The 16,393-nt window shown below is 41.5% G+C and overlaps 1 long non-coding RNA gene across 1 annotated transcript in view; it reads left to right on the top strand.

The window, feature by feature from the left end:
- The first annotated feature begins 1,450 nt into the window (after positions 1–1,450).
- The window catches only part of LOC126249754 (uncharacterized), a 281,246-nt gene continuing 266,303 nt past the window's right edge, over positions 1,451–16,393 (top strand). Inside the window, exon 1 of the long non-coding RNA XR_007545653.1 lies at positions 1,451–1,527. This is a non-coding gene — a long non-coding RNA (uncharacterized LOC126249754). The remainder of the gene's footprint in view (positions 1,528–16,393) is intronic.

Raw genomic sequence — 16,393 nt, forward strand, 5'->3', positions numbered from 1 at the left:
CTACCCGCATCGTCGAGCAAAGGCTACATTTGATCGGACACTACACTGTTATTTCTAACTACAGTGATTAGGTACAGCTATGTTAACTGAAAGCAGTACGTACTGTCAACTTGTAGTACATACGTCGAATGTTCTCCAAGGAAAGTGTTCGTGAACAGGCGCGTCAACTTGGCGTTGACGTTTGCTAAATTTATGAGCAGAGGAAGGGAGTGAGGTCTGACGGAGAACGTGGCCGAAAAATATTAGAACATTGCATGAAAATTACGGAATGGAGGGGGGATGAGATAACAGTATTTATTCAGACAGTAACTAGCAGAATAAAAAGTTTCTTAGCTCTGATGTTTTATTCCTTGTACAACAAGGAACTTTTTTCCCCACAGTGTTGTTTAATTATAATACGGTACGTAATATGCAGGAAGATGATGTAAAACTGATTAATCTTAATCAGTAAGAATCCATCTATCACAATTTAAGGAACGTAATATATGTTGGATACATCATGACATTACTCAACATTATGCCATTTACGTCCAAATACAGATTGCGCACGAGCTGGTATTGTTTCTTATCCGGCCATCCTGATTTTTTACATAAATTACGCTTAAAGCGAATGTAGACATCGACAAGACAAGAGCATATTCCCTACCGCTTGTTGATTCATTGAACTAGAAACCAGTTTCTCATCCCAATGACGTTGAATTGTAAAAACACAAAGATGAAGCGTGTCTAAACACTCTTTGTTACAGAATTTTATTCCTCCATGGATTTATGAATTCGTTCTAAACACAGATTTGGAATGTCTTGGATCGGACATATCTTCACATCATTCTCACGAGAAAACAATGTTTAAAACTGTAGGTAACGAACTTCCTGTGTAATACGAAGTCATTGGAGAGCATTGTTACACGATGACGTGAGCCAATGATCGATGGTTCCGGTTAGTCTGTACCAGATATAATTTTCATAATTTACGGGAACTCAAAGAAAGCCAAAACCTAAAATCAGATTGCCATGAACTTATTGTGATTGCTTTTCCATTGAATTTTTTTTTCCGAACACTCACGAACTATCATCATAACGTAGTGCAATAATTATATCGTTTGCATGCATACATAACCACCTTGAAGCGCTTCCCAGCAGGATAGGGGCACGGAAGACACTTCTGACAGGTGTTCAGTCCTGCTGGCTTCTGAGGAAAATGGACTCCCAGCACAGCTATTACACAACTCCTTTTAGTTTCGGGCTGCTTCTAACAATAATGCATTCAAATGTTAGAAAGCACAGGTCAAATCTTACTTGGAGATGCAGCATTTTACTGGAAAACGCGGTTATGCATCAATAACCAAGGAAGTCAGTTTTTACCGCGTGACGTCACCGGCTGGTGCGCACTGGGGTGGGGAGAACTGATGCAGTGCGACTGACTCCACTCCCGCCCCTGCATGCCCTACGTGGACAGGTGAAGTGGAGAGAGAGGGAAGGTAACATTCAGCACGTCGTAGTCGGCTGGGAGCGTTCGCCGCAGCAATCGTACGTATCTTACACTGCTGAAGTTCCTTTCTATGGTTAAAGATTACAGCTAAAATGCAACAAACATTTGCTGTCTTTTCATTGACAATACGTAACTTTTACCAATTTTCGTGAAATGAAAGATCTGCTTTTTGTATTGTTTACTTAGATATTAATCGGCGTTTGCGTTTAATCGTATTCGACTTGCGATTCGTTTTCTCATCTTAGCAGGAGAGAGATTTTATAAAGCAAAGAACTATTGTTTCAGCAGTGGAGAAAGTTGTTTGTTGAATCTCGGTAACAGAATGATGGACCAAAAGTGTTTTTCACCGTCTCAGATGTTTACAGAACTTTGTTGTAGTTGTAGGATGTTTTTACGGAGTAGTAAGGAAATGATATGCATGTTCCGCAGAAAGGACAAAGTCTACGTAGCGAGCTATGTAGCGATGTCACTTTCGCGTTGCCTCATGTAGCTTCGGTTATAAGTGGGCGACAATGTTGCATTTTAGTATTACTACTATTTTCTAGAGAAATTTTAAAGTGCTGATCTGTATGACCTCTCGGTAACGTAATTTAAGGATTGCTAAGAGTCTAAGGTTTGGCGATATCACTCTGCCTTAGTCATTTAATTCATAAGTCAGTAATTCACTTATTGTTTACTAATATTTAGTAAATAAGTTTAATAATGATTAAATATTAAGTGATTATAAATGTTTGTCGCAGAATAATGTAATCAAATATTAGGACCCTCAGTCAGCGGACGACTCTTAGCAACTTTCTAGAATTGAAGTAGAAATGGAAATTGTAAACCTGTGACGTCTTTTTAAGGAAATTGCTATTAGCTTCCGTCAGGTACCTGTGCAGTAAGTTTGATGTGGAACAGGTACAGCAGGAAGTATCAAAGAACCTCACGGGCAGACTATCGTCCGTACTACTGAAGTTTCTGTATGTCACTGGCTTTTCCGGGAAGGGAGGAAGCCCACGCTGCCATTGGCCATTCGGTTTCAATGAACTCGCTTCGTACACTTTCTGCATGACAATAAGCTGGTCCGCATGAGAATCAGGTTATCTAGAGTTTGCTGTAATGTTTCAAATACAGTATATTATGTTAACAGGAGTAACGCGGCTGGTTCGCAATTGTTTCCTAGTCCGAAACAGCCCATCCGATAGTTAAGGCAGATGTTGCCGGTGGTTTGTTTTTATAGTAATACGAAATGTAGCAGCAACAGCTGTAACAGACAAAAAAAGCGCCAAGAAGGATCTTACGTGATTCTTGTAACCTGCATTCATGCACTGTAGGGCTGACTGTACCCGACAGTTGTGGGAGAATTACTCTGCAGTTTTCATAGACGGATCAATACATTTATCGTGCAGCACTTCCTTTCGGGAACGCTGGCAGCGTTACTTTGTGCCACGACAGCTAACAAGGGTAATATAAAAAATTTGTAGGTAGGCGTTATTTCCAACTAAGAATAGCATAGCTTTAAACTGCAGATATTAAGCCCTTATTGCAGCAGTCTTTCATTTCTAAAGACCGAGTTAACTAATTAAGATATATACTTGTTTCTACATATTTTAGTGTAATAAAAGAACGCACTGGCGTGCACCGAAGCATCTTTGGGTTATAGCAGAGATAAGTGTTTAACTTGCGGTAGTGACCTCTAAGTATCTTACTACAAATGGAAGAGCTTCTAAAAACTCCTAGATAAATCGGGTGCGCTTGCAAACCACAGCCTAGACGAGGCTGCAGCATTCTGAGCGGTACTTTCTCATTTCGAAGTACCTCATGAAAGAGCGGTCAAAAGAGGTTTCCTTCTGAGTATTACATCGCGCTCTTTTACTGAAATAAAATGCTAACTGATTGCGCCAAGATATACAACGATACTGTCTATGCTTCTTTGGTTCAATAATATTAAAGTATTTGACACCAAAGTACGTACGAGAACATCTTTGGCTTTGTCCGTACGTGGTTGACAGGATGTTGTCAACAAAATCCTTACGCAGTGATACGGAGGAATGGATAGAAAAAACCTGAATTATAATGGTACTAAAAACATTGAACCTTAAGAATGTGAGTTGATGGGGACTTAAAGTTAAAACCATGATTTCCATTCAAAAAGAGATTGATCGACCGTTGCAGGAACGAGAAATTGATTTACTTTATACCTGTAACATTTCTGAAATCTGTGCTGATATGTGGGTTTGTCGTACGATTTTCTTTGAAAACGGATAAGACTGGTGTTCTTAGTCACTTGGAATGCAATACGTTGCGAGCTGCCAACTCTACATGTGGCCTATCTACTACGAACTCAATATAAAATTTAACGCCAAATCTATCTGGTCTAGATTTCTCGAGTGTATCTGCCTCTTATTTTCCTAATTCACACGTTGTTATATACGTCCTCACATATCACAACAGTGGTTCTCTTCTTAAATGATAAAATTCCTGAAAACCATTCAGAATTTTAGCCTTAGGTCACCATTTACACTCCTTGTTCACCCAAGCACCAAGTCGTTAACCGAGTTCATATATGATCGAAACAATTAAGGCTTTGCGCTAAATTTCATGCAAAGTATGCTTAGAAATCACAGTTTGTGATTTTATTTATTTATTTATTGTTCCGTGGGACCAAATTAAGGAGAAGTCTCCATGGTTATGGAACGAGTCAATACATGAAATTATAACATATTAGAAACAGATAAAATGAAATATAAAAAAACATATTCAGGTGACAAGTCGTAAGTTTAAATGAAGAAAATCAACAATGTAGCACTGGAATTTGCTTAATTTTTTAACTCTTCCAGGAGCTCCTCGAGAGAATAGGAGTGAGCCATGAGGAAACTCTTCAGTTTAGACTTAAAAGAGTTTGGGCTACTGCTAAGATTTTTGAGTTCTTGTGGTAGCTTATTGAAAATGGATGCAGCAGAATACTGCACTCCTTTCTGCACAAGAGTCAAGGAAGTGCATTCTACATGCAGATTTGATTTCTGCCTAGTATTAACTGAGTGAAAGCTGCTAACTCTTGGAAATAGGCTAATATTGCTAACAACAAACGACATTAAAGAAAATATATACTGTGCGAGCAATGTCAGAATTCCCAGACTATTGAATAGGGGTCGACAAGAGGTTCTCGAACTTAGACCACATATAGCTCTAACAGCCCGTTTTTGAGCCAAAAATACCCTTTTTGAATCAGAAGAATTACCCCAATAGATAGACGCTGATACTAAACATAGACGCCCGTGGTGTTGCCCTTCAGTCAGTTCCTGCTTGTTTGACGCGCAAGTCGCCGAAGTGGCGTCAAATCGAAAGACTTGCACCCGGCGAACGGTCTACCCGACGGGAGGCCCTAGTCACACGACATTTTATTTAGTTTCTGCTGGTTAATGCAAGTAGATGTTAAATACAAAAAGCAAATTTTCACCAAAACCGTGACCTGTAAGATCTCCTAAACACTGAATACGCCCAAGGAGAATAGTAAGTGATTATAGCAAGACTTCTTGTCTGAGATAACCTACTCGCCTAGAAGCACCCGTTTCGAATCGTGGTGGTGGACGAATCCTTCGTCACGATAACATGACCAGCAAAGGAGGCAGATGTAACAGCGTAAAATTCCTGATCAGGTCTTGCCCCAGTGCCGTCGTTTAAATCGCAAATCTATCCGTAGCATATAAGGCAAAAGGAAGACAGTAGTTCCGTAAGCCACAGGGCACTAGACTGAATATAAGCTCAGCTTGAACAAGAATGAAATAGTCTTTTTCTTTTAAGAAATCAGCTCACCATTTGCTTAATGTGGTGAAGGTAAACCACAGAAATCCTAAATCCTTATGACTGGACGAGGATTTAGATACCAATCCATAAGGTTTCGAGCGTGCAGCCGCATAAATTCGACTTCTTCTAATATTTCGGCTGAATACCGTCCAGCCATCTTCAGACTGAGCCGAAGTGACTGAAGACGGCTTGACGGTATTCAGCCGAAATATTAGAAGTCGAATTTATGCGGCTGCACGCCCGAAATTTTATGGATCAGTCTTTGCGCCGCGAAAATATGAAGATTTAGATACTGTCTCTCCCGAATACGGTTACAGTGACTTAACCATTACACCACGTCGCTCCGTATCGTGGAGGTAAGATGGCAGACTATTGGTGATTCCTCCGTCGCATGAGCGTGTTAGTCTTGGTAGGCTGCATACTAAGCTAAGGGTTTCTCCTTCTCGCCTCATTTCCATACTTATAACAACACTTCACCGAACACACTTCAATTATCCACACGACGTGTAGACATTCGGCCAATGAAATGAAAGGAATTGAAATGAAATGTCAGTGTAGCATATTTTCGCCGTGAGTCGCCTGTCGGGGAGTTCGGCCGCCTGGTGCATGTCTTTTGGCGCCACTCCGACGACTTGCGTGTTGATGATTTTGAGGATAATGAAAAACACCCAGTCCCCGAGAGGGAATATAACCCGGGCGCCCTGCATCACGGTCAACGACTGTGATCACCCAGATGTAGTGGCCGACATTCTACCCTCCAAGACAGATTGGTGGGCAGGAACAGCAAACCATCTTCTAAAGCAATGCTCAGAACTGCAGTACGGGATTCCTTCATAGGGCTATATTCGTACTGCCTAAATAGTGTTTCGAGGAGAAGTAGTAGCAGTAGCAGCAGCAGCAGCAGCAGCAGCGCTGTTTCCTGATCCACCCGCGACACTGTAGTTGTAGGGGGGAAGAGGAGTACTGGTGATGTGAGGTATGATTGTCTGTCTACCTCTGTACGTTTCCTGTTCGCCCTCTTATAGTAACTTGTGTGAGAGGTACGTCCGAAGCAGTTCATTAGCTTCATACCGAGTCCAATACTAATTCTCTAAAGTTTCCTTGATATATTTTTAATAATCTTGTTATGACAAATCGGGCTGGTTACAGCTGTATAACCCGTCTGACTACCAGCTCTTTTTACTTCAACTTGATGAGGAACCCAAAAACCTGGGCTGCGCCCGAGAATACTGGTCAGGATATCTTGCCGTGTTTAATGCCATCCTCTTGTAGACGCTTCGAACACCCGTCTAGTCATTCAGAGTTAAGTTCCCCATAACTTAGAGGTCTCGACGAGTACACTATACAGGTAATGGCAAAGTTTACGGCGCAAGCGGCCTGATTGCAGGTAGTGCAGCCCTTCTAGGAGGGTACTAAGAGGGGGAGGAGTGGGTAGCCCATCGCTCCGGCTGCCTTTTGTCCACGGGCGTCAGGAGCTTTCCATGTCAGTTGGAGCAAAACATTGACCAGATGTCAGTCATAACTTTGGTGTATTTCGTTTGTTGGGTTGATGCGACTGGCGTATTGTTATGAAAGTACTAACGTAATTACACACTTATAGCATTACGCTGGTATAAGGATCCGCAACACTTCTATAATTTATTAACAAAGTTTGTCACAGCCGCATATAATAACAAATCTATAACATATTCCATCGAAATTATCTGCAGTCAAACATTACAAATGCAGATAATGGTCTGAAAATGAACGAAGATGTTCGAAACTAGTCAGCAATAAAAACCTTGATTAGTAAATTAAATATTGTTTTAAATGTCACATCTTTGTTACTAATTTGATACTTAGCGCAAAAAGAGCATAAGATTATGGATATCCTTTGTCTGCCACCCTCCCCCTCCTAGTGCCGCGGCGACAAAAGACTGCATTCTACCTGCAGTGAGGCCAATACCCTGGTGATGGGCTTGTGCCACAGACTTTCCCTTGCCTTACAGAGCAATATTCTTCAAATACTCTAATACGAATAGTCTTTCAAATAAGATTTAAAATTCTTTACTCAATAAGAACAAAATTGTGTAAGGAAGTTACTGTCTATATTAAGTAATGGTCATATAGACACCGTACTGTAATGTTTCAAATATGTCATAATTAAAATTAAAGTGTTGCTCAGGAATTTATGTTGAAAATAAATTGATAGTTCATCTACTTATTGTCATTGTCGATTCACAAAAGCGATATTTTGTATCTATACTGTACCAAACATAATGTCGATTTGTGAAATATAGATATTCATGTGTCTACATTTTAGATTAGTTCATAAAACTAAAGGGAAATAGCAAAGTGCCGTTCACGCTCAAGTTCTTTCAGCAAGTTACGAAAGATTTAATTACAAACACGTGTTGTCCGACAAGACATTCCCTAACCTACAAGGACCTCTGCCGTCATACACTGCAACAGCTCTAACATTGTTATACAGTAATTCTCGTATGTCTTCAAAGAATGAAATTTCTTAAAGAAAACATAGGAATTTTAAATATCCTTTTTGTAATTTCGATTGAACCACCTATAAAACTTTTCATTGCTCTAGTTTATTTTATAGCTCACATTACATGTTTTGTATCATTTTTATGACTTTTACGGATATTTACAGGTGAGTTTTAAAAATGGAATCTTCTTAGGATCACGTTGTTGTCCGTCTGTCTGTAAGACCCTTTTTCTCAGGAATAGGTAGAGATATCCAGTTGAAAGTTACATCAAATACGAGGTGCATTCAAGTTCTAAGGCCTCCGATTTTTTTTCCTAATTAATTACTCACCCGAAATCGGTGAAACTGGCGTTACTTCTCGACGTAATCGCCCTGCAGACGTACACATTTTTCACAACGCTGACGCCATGATTCCATGGCAGCGGCGAAGGCTTCTTTAGGAGTCTGTTTCGACCACTGGAAAATCGCTGAGGCAATAGCAGCACGGCTGGTGAATGTGCGGCCACGGAGAGTGTGTTTCATTGTTGGAAAAGGCTAAAAGTCACTAGGAGCCAGGTCAGGTGAGTAGGGAGCATGAGGAATCACTTCAAAGTTATCACGAAGAAACTGTTGTGTAACGTTAGCTCGATGTGCGGGTGCATTGTCTTGGTGAAACAGCACACGCGCAGCCCTTCCCGGACGTTTTTCTTGCAGTGTAGGAAGGAATTTGTTCTTCAAAACATTTTCGTAGGATGCACCGTAGTGCCCTTTGGAACGCAGTGGGTAAGGATTACGCCCTCGCTGTCCCAGAACATGGACACCATCATTTTTTTCAGCACTGGCGGTTACCCGAAATTTTTTTGGTGGTGGTGAATCTGTGTGCTTCCATTGAGCTGACTGGCGCTTTGTTTCTGGATTGAAAAATGGCATCCACGTCTCATCCATTGTCACAACCGACGAAAAGAAAGTCCCATTCATGCTGTCGTTGCGCGTCAACATTGCTTGGCAACATGCCACACAGGCAGCCATATGGTCGTCCGTCAGCATTCGTGGCACCCACCTGGATGACACATTTCGCATTTTCAGGTCGTCATGCAGGATTGTGTGCACAGAACCCACAGAAATGCCAGCTCTGGAGGCGATCTGTTCAACAGTCATTCGGCGATCCCCCAAAACAATTCTCTCCACTTTCTCGATCATGTCGTCAGACCGGCTTGTGCGAGCCCGGGGTTGTTTCGGTTTGTTGTCACACAATGTTCTGCCTTCATTAAACTGTCGCACCCACGAACGCACTTTCGACACATCCATAACTCCATCACCACATGTCTCCAACTGTCGATGAATTTCAATTGGTTTCACACCACGCAAATTCAGAAAACGAATGATTGCACGCTGTTCAAGTAAGGAAAAGTCGCCATTTTAAGTATTTAAAACAGTTCTCATTCTCGCCGCTGGCGGTAAAATTCCATCTGCCGTATGGTGCTGCCATCTCTGGGACATATTGACAATGAACGCGGCCTCATTTTAAAACAATGCGCATGGTTCTCTCTCTTTCCAGTCTGGAGAAAAAAAATCGGAGGCCTTAGAACTTGAATGCACCTCGTACTAAGGTCTTCCATCCCTTGGTGATGTGAAAAATTTAAGTTTTTAAGTCAGTGCAATGAAAAGATACGGCTATTTGTCACATATTTTGACTATCTAACTCATTCACCAAAACCTATAGATGAAGTCTATATGCGTAATTAAGTTTGTACGGAACCTTCACAGTGCGCTTCCACTCGCACTTGCCCAGTTTTTGTGATAATTTCCCAGGTATTTTAGGTAATAAATATCCGAGCCCTACAGTTACAGGCCTTTTCCCATATTCGTAAATTAAATGAAATTTCACGAGGGGCAGCTGCTCCCTCCCCCACTGGCCTCCCTCTGCTAGCGCCCCTGCTTTTATCCCCCGCACTCATTTTGATAGGAGGCCGAGTGGACCTGGGACTGTCGTGGAGGAGGGACGAGGAAAAACCACCACGCCCGCCCGGGATTGAAACCGGGAACTCCAAAGCTGGAATGCAGTATTTTAACTGCTAGACCACCACGGCTACGCATTACAGCTGCAGAAGAAATTTCAGTGGAAGACTCGGCAAAGAAGACCTCGTGGTTCGCGAGAAAGAAAATTTTAGCTACCGATCACCTTTCTCTAGGTAGCTTTCGAAGAATATATTACTGCAAAATGTATAGTGTGCAAGGACCATAGAGAAATTAGAAGAGGCTCCTGCAAATAGCCGTTTTTCACAGACAGCATTTTATTTTTAGGCTTTTCGTACACCCACCCCTCCCAGTACACTTTATAAGGAGCAAACAGCTGCATGTAATTTCTCCGTTTTGTTTATTTTACACTGAGATTATTCATTTCACGCAGCAATAAATACTTAGTTTCTCATGGGAACTTTCCTTCACTGAACGCGGGAGATGATTTATTCAGTTATTCAGCTTCATATCTGCCAAATAACCCATACTTAAAAATTGGAATCATGATGTTCCGAAGTTATCAACGAGACACTTTTACAAATCTGTCATTTCAGACATGCTGAAACGTAAATTTATTCACTTCATAAGAGAGAAATTAAATTTGTTGCTTAAAAATAAGTGACAGCACGAGAAACAGGTACTTGTGAAGCTATGTAATACATTATAAGAATAAAAAATCACAACTTCCCTGTTTACGCGCTGGTAACTCATCACACACTGTAGGCGGAAGCTTTAGCTACCAAGCTTTTATGCGTTATGGATGGAATCACTGCATCTGTGATGAATTAAGGCTTCCAGAACTGGCTGCAACTAGTCACCTTTCGTAATGGTGGAATTTTTATTTTCACGTTACCTGCGCCGGCCGGGGTGGCCGAGCGGTTCTAGGCGCTACAGCTTGGAACCGCGTGACCACTACGGTCGCAGGTTCGAATCCTGCCTCGGGCATGGATGTGTGTGATGTCCTTAGGCTAGTTAGGTTTAAGTAGTTCTAAGTTCCAGGGGACTGATGACCTCAGAAGTTAAGTCCCATAGTGCTCAGAGCCATTTGAACCATTTGAACGTTACCTGCTTCAAGTCGCATAGCGGCTCATCAGATGTTACAGCTTTTGGTAATCGTTCACAGCGTTGTGGGGACCGCCGTGTAACTGTGGCGAGACAGAAAGAGATGGAAAAAAGTAAGCACTGAATGCGGCGAGGTGCGTGGAGTTATTTACATCATAATGTCAGCATTATTGAATTAATTGGTAAGGAAGAAAGAGTAGGAAACAGTTCTGCAGCCAAAAACGTCATAGCTGATAGCGGAAGACTCCTTCGGAAATACAGCCCACATCTCAGTACCGCAGTTGCCTGATTCAGACATCTGGAGTGCTAACTTCAACATCTAGACACCTTCTCTCCTCCACTCTGCGCCCAGTTTAGTCTTAAATGGCCACTGCAAAAAACACTGTCGCCGTTGGAAAATTAGACGAGGAAGGCCAGTGTGTATCATGAGACTGGAAACTCTGCACCTGTCTACACGTACAGCGCACACCACTGCCTGATCTCGTTAAAGTGAAGATACTTTGTGGAGTGCTACACTCTGAGAGAAAAGAGCAAATGACACATCATGTCCAGTAGTTGCAATAAATTCTCAAGAAAAATAAAAGCGGTGCACCTTGCTGTGCGAGTACAAGTCAGAGGTCTCTTGCTACGGTATTCCAGCCAAGTCACAAAACCAGAGGTGAGTGTGTGGAAGTGAGGGGACATCATTTCTAGTCTGAAACTGCAGCTCTATCAAGAAGTTACTGGTCGTTACGTCAGAGCACAGCTTCGATAAAGCTGCTCTTGGGATAGAGTAGGCAAAGTAGTGCCCTGCTGAAGTCGCTAAGGAGCCTGGAAACACCGTTCCACAGCGGTTGGTTCTTCCCTCAGCGTTTCAGTACAATGCTCAAAAGTTTGTAATGACTGAGCTGTAGCTGGCGTCAGACGTATAGCACTTGATCCACATGACTGTGTTCTTTCTATGACTATAAACCTGGATAAAATATTTTCAGCGGGTGAAATTAAGCGACGTGCAGTGTGTTGCTTAGATAACTACGTTCGAATTGGGTTGGTTGGTTTGGGTATTAAAGGGACTAAACTGCATGTGTGTGTCATAATTCATTCTTATGACATACACGTGCAGTGCATTTATAATATGTAATGAATATCATTGCATAAAACAAAACTAAGTCGACTAAATATTAGTGCCAAATTTCTAATCCATTCCACCGCTGTAGCAGTGGCATTCACAAAATAATTCCACGTGCACTTATAGCATCGTAGAACGCACTCCTTTCTTATATACCTGATAGATTGTTTCAATGCACCAGTCACAACTCGGAGATTCCACAATACTCCATTTATATTGTGAGTCAGAGCACCGACCGTTGCTATTCACAATACATATAAATGACCTTGTGGATAACATTAGAAGATCACTGAGACTTTTTGTGGGTGATGCTGTAGTATATCGAGAGGTTGTAACAGTGGAAAATTGTACTGAAATACAGGAGGATCTGCAATGAATTGACGCATGGTGCAGGGAATGGCAATTGAATCTCAATGTAGACAAGTGTGATGTGCTGCGAGTACATAAAAAGAAAAATCCTTTATCATTTAGCTACAATATAGCAGGTCATCAACTGGAATCAGTTAATTCCTTAAATTATCTGGGAGTAGGCATTAGGAGTCATTTAAAATGGAATGATCATGTAAAGTTGATCGTCGGTAAAGCAGATGCCAGACTGAGATTCATTGGAAGAATCCTAAGGAAATGCAGTCCGAAAACAAAGGAAGTAGGTTACAGTACACTTGTTCGCCCACTGCTTGAATACTGCTCACCGGCGTGGGATCCGTAGCAGATAGGGTTGATAGAAGAGATAGAGAAGATCCAACGGAGAGCAGCGCGCTTCGTTACAGGATCATTTGGTAATCGCGAAAGCGTTACGGAGATGATAGATAAACTCCAGCGGAAGACTCTGCAGGAGATACGCTCAGTAGCTCAGTACGGGCTTTTGTTGAAGTTTCGACAACATACCTTCACCGAGGAGTCAAGCAGTATATTGCTCCCTCCTAAGTATATCTCGCGAAGAGACCATGAGGATAAAATCAGAGAGATGAGCCCACACAGAAGCATACCGACAATCCCTTTTTCCACGAACAATACGAGACTGGAATAGAAGGGAGAACTGTACACAGCGTCAGGTTGCTTGCGGAGTATGATGTAGATGTAGACCACATCCAGTGCGGATTCTATCTAAGCTGACCCACAGTTTCTTATCAGGTTAGACATCTACAATGTTACAGTTATATTTCTCGGACCATTTCCGATGTGTTGGCAGTTCTTGTTCGAGAGATATCTTCATTTGGTGCTACTTGTAGCTAGTTGTCCAGCGGGCATTATTGGCGAGTGTCCCGAACGAAGCCTGTTTCTCCGTAAGACGTGTATGTCGTGGTGAATGGATAGTACCTTATTTTCTTGTTTTTTGAGGTAATCTGCTGGTAGGGTCTCAGTTCTGCGAATCTGTGGTGGATAGATATTATTTAGCAGGGGGAGCCAGTAGGCAGGAGTTGGTCTGTGTAGCAGTAATCATGCGCATCGTTGAGACTAATATGACAACTATTACACCACATTGAAGCACAATACTTTGCAGCTGAAAAAAAAAAACAGTTGTTAGAAATAATCGTTCTCAGATGTTATTTGGTCTTAGTCGTTCAGAAAAACTACTCAACGCCGTGTTGACACGAAGAAAATCATTCCCTACAGTTTCCGCGGTGTTGCCACATAAGCAGTGCGTTTTCTGCCAGGTTATTCAAGATTTTGTATTCAGTCTAAGAATTCAACTTAGTCGTATATGGAAAACAACCGTTTTTCTATAACAGACGTGAAGTTGATTAGAACTTTATTACTTCATCTCTACTGTAGTTCTCACCTGTTACCCCTTTTGCGCTTACGAGAAACAGTTAAAATCATCTGCAGAATATTTTAATTTCTAATATCTCGAAAGGTTTATACTAAAGCGTTTAACCTAAAAACAGGAATACTTTTAATAGGATCGATTAAGCCTATTTCGTCGGTTAAATAACGACTGCAGTGGGACAGCAAGGTATCAGGACACGTAATGTCAGATATGTATTCAAAAAATGGACCAAACAATATTTTTTAAATAAAATCAACCGATACACATCAAATTCAGTAGCTATTCACACTAAAACATGAAGGAAAAAATTCAAACGATAATGGTAAGAAACTGATATGAAACAAATTTCAAAATTTGGTGTTGTAGGAACCCAGAATTTCAGTGGTGTATGCATTTTATTGAACACAAGAATAACCAAAAACATTCTCTTTAAAAAAGCATGTGAGGTAGAAAGGCAAAGATTCATGCCCGAAATAAAGAACTTAATTGTAATTAACGGTAAGTACTATGCTGAATAGTCAAACCACAAAATCACCGTAATGTGGGCTACACACAGATTTGAATACGCACCTTCGTAGCTTTTCGTCCTTCATTGTGATGCTTTGTAAGCTTCGGTTCGGCATTCGGCAGCTGGAACAACAGTGGTAGTTCTACCATACATGAATGGACGCAACTGTCCAGTAAGAGGTAATATAACGAATAACAGGTAATCTGTGTAAAGTCCCTGCACAACTAAAGAACCTAACTTAATATAGCCAAAAGTGCTGTATTCTTACTGCTCCCGTCAGTTCTGACATCGCTGTGAACATATTTCTCATGTATATACATGAGTCGTCACTTAATACACTGAATATTTATTGGGTAATGTTGTCTGGAATCATTTCTGTTGTGAAATAGAGAAAATATTGAACAGAACGGTCATAATACCATGGGATTCATAGATTCACCTTGAAAACACTACACAAGGTACAACTTAACGTAGGAAAACAAAGAAATGTAGCAAGTAGTACACACTAATGCATAACAAAGTAGCTCAGGGAAATAATGTAATAAAGAATCCCAGTGGAGTATGATACAACACAGGAAATGTACGGACAAACAATAGAAAAATGGTTCAAATGGCTCTGAGCACTATGGGACTCAACTGCTGACGTCATTAGTCCCCTAGAACTTAGAACTAGTTAAACCTAACTAACCTAAGGACATCACACACAGCCATGCCCGAGGCAGGATTCGAACCTGCGACCGTAGCGGTCTCGCGGTTCCAGACTGCAGCGCCAGAACCGCGCGGCCACTTCGGCCGGCGACAAACAATAGAACCTCAGATAAATTTTGCAGCGAGGAAATATACGCACTTGCCTGCAATATGTGCCAAACCTACTATACAGTACAATTATGCAGGAATTGGGGAACCAGATAACGGAGAGGTGAAACTACTTTCGCAAATACATATATATGGAAGGCCACAGCAAACAGATCAATGCATTCTGAAACACCGACCTATACCGGAAATTAACTTCCCAATAGCGGAAAGAAGAAAGGCAATAAATTAACACAACACATTGCATCAAAGCACTCTTCACTATTGTAAAAGACCAAACGAGGCTTTCTCTTCTTCCCATCTAGCATAGAACTCTTCGGTTGTAATAAGGTGGTTGCCTGGATAGACTTCGCTTTAGGGGCTTGTCGCGTTGTCTAAGTTTATCCATTTTGTGTCAAGTGTGTTGTAGGTTTAAAGATTGTGCCTGGAAGAGATCAGTGCAGAGCTTCCCAATCTCTTCAAAATTGATGTGAGCGTCATAATTGGATGTCCTCTTATGTGGCCTCGCACACCAACTCCATTCCCTGCTTCGAGTCGCAAAAAATGCGTACGGCACAACTGGCGATAGACTGAAATCGGTCGATTTGGTTGTGGTGGTACTTCGGTTTGTAGCGTAGCTCGAAGTCTGGGTTATGTTGGACTGTCATAATTTGTCAATGTGAATATCAAGCAAAGGTGGTTGTAACAGACTGACGTTAGCGTAGCCAATATTCTCGTTCGCGGCATGTGTAATCGGTCGATTTCAGCCGAAGTCTAGTTGTACTGTACTCACTTTAGTTGCTCGTTTCCGTGTTAAGGATAAATTTTCAAAGGTTTCACTAAATATTGTTGTTTCAATAACACGCATGTACTTAACTACACGTAATGGAATTTTTTGAACATTTTACGCCAACGGAAAATTGTGCTGCGCTGTGTACTCTCGTGACCGTTGGTCTCGTGCTGTTTGGATCGCAGCCGCGTATGTCACGGTCTGCTGCATAGAAGACCACGAGTTTCCATTAGGCGTTCCTGCCGCAAGCTGCTACATGTAAGGGGGGAGAGGGGGGGGGGCAACGACAGCGGCAAATTACTATCGTGCTCACCTTCGAACCTTGGGAAGACATCATTTCCTAACGCCTACATTTTTTTTTCTTCGTTTGGTGGGGATGAGTAGTAATGTTAGAGTAATCGGGAGCATGACTAAAAGCAGTGGTATGCAATTTTAGCGTCTGTTCTAAGCACATTTTTATGTGCTTGTTAACATGAGGATTCGCACTGGCAAAATTATCATCAGTTAAATGTTAGAATATACTTGACAAAACAAATTTTACGGAAGTTCTGTACGGATAATCTGTGTACTCTAGTTAAATTTAACAGTAGCGGTTTGTTTGTTAGTG

Source organism: Schistocerca nitens, chromosome 3, assembly GCF_023898315.1.
Source record: "Schistocerca nitens isolate TAMUIC-IGC-003100 chromosome 3, iqSchNite1.1, whole genome shotgun sequence".
Classification (NCBI taxonomy): Eukaryota; Metazoa; Arthropoda; class Insecta; order Orthoptera; family Acrididae; genus Schistocerca; species Schistocerca nitens.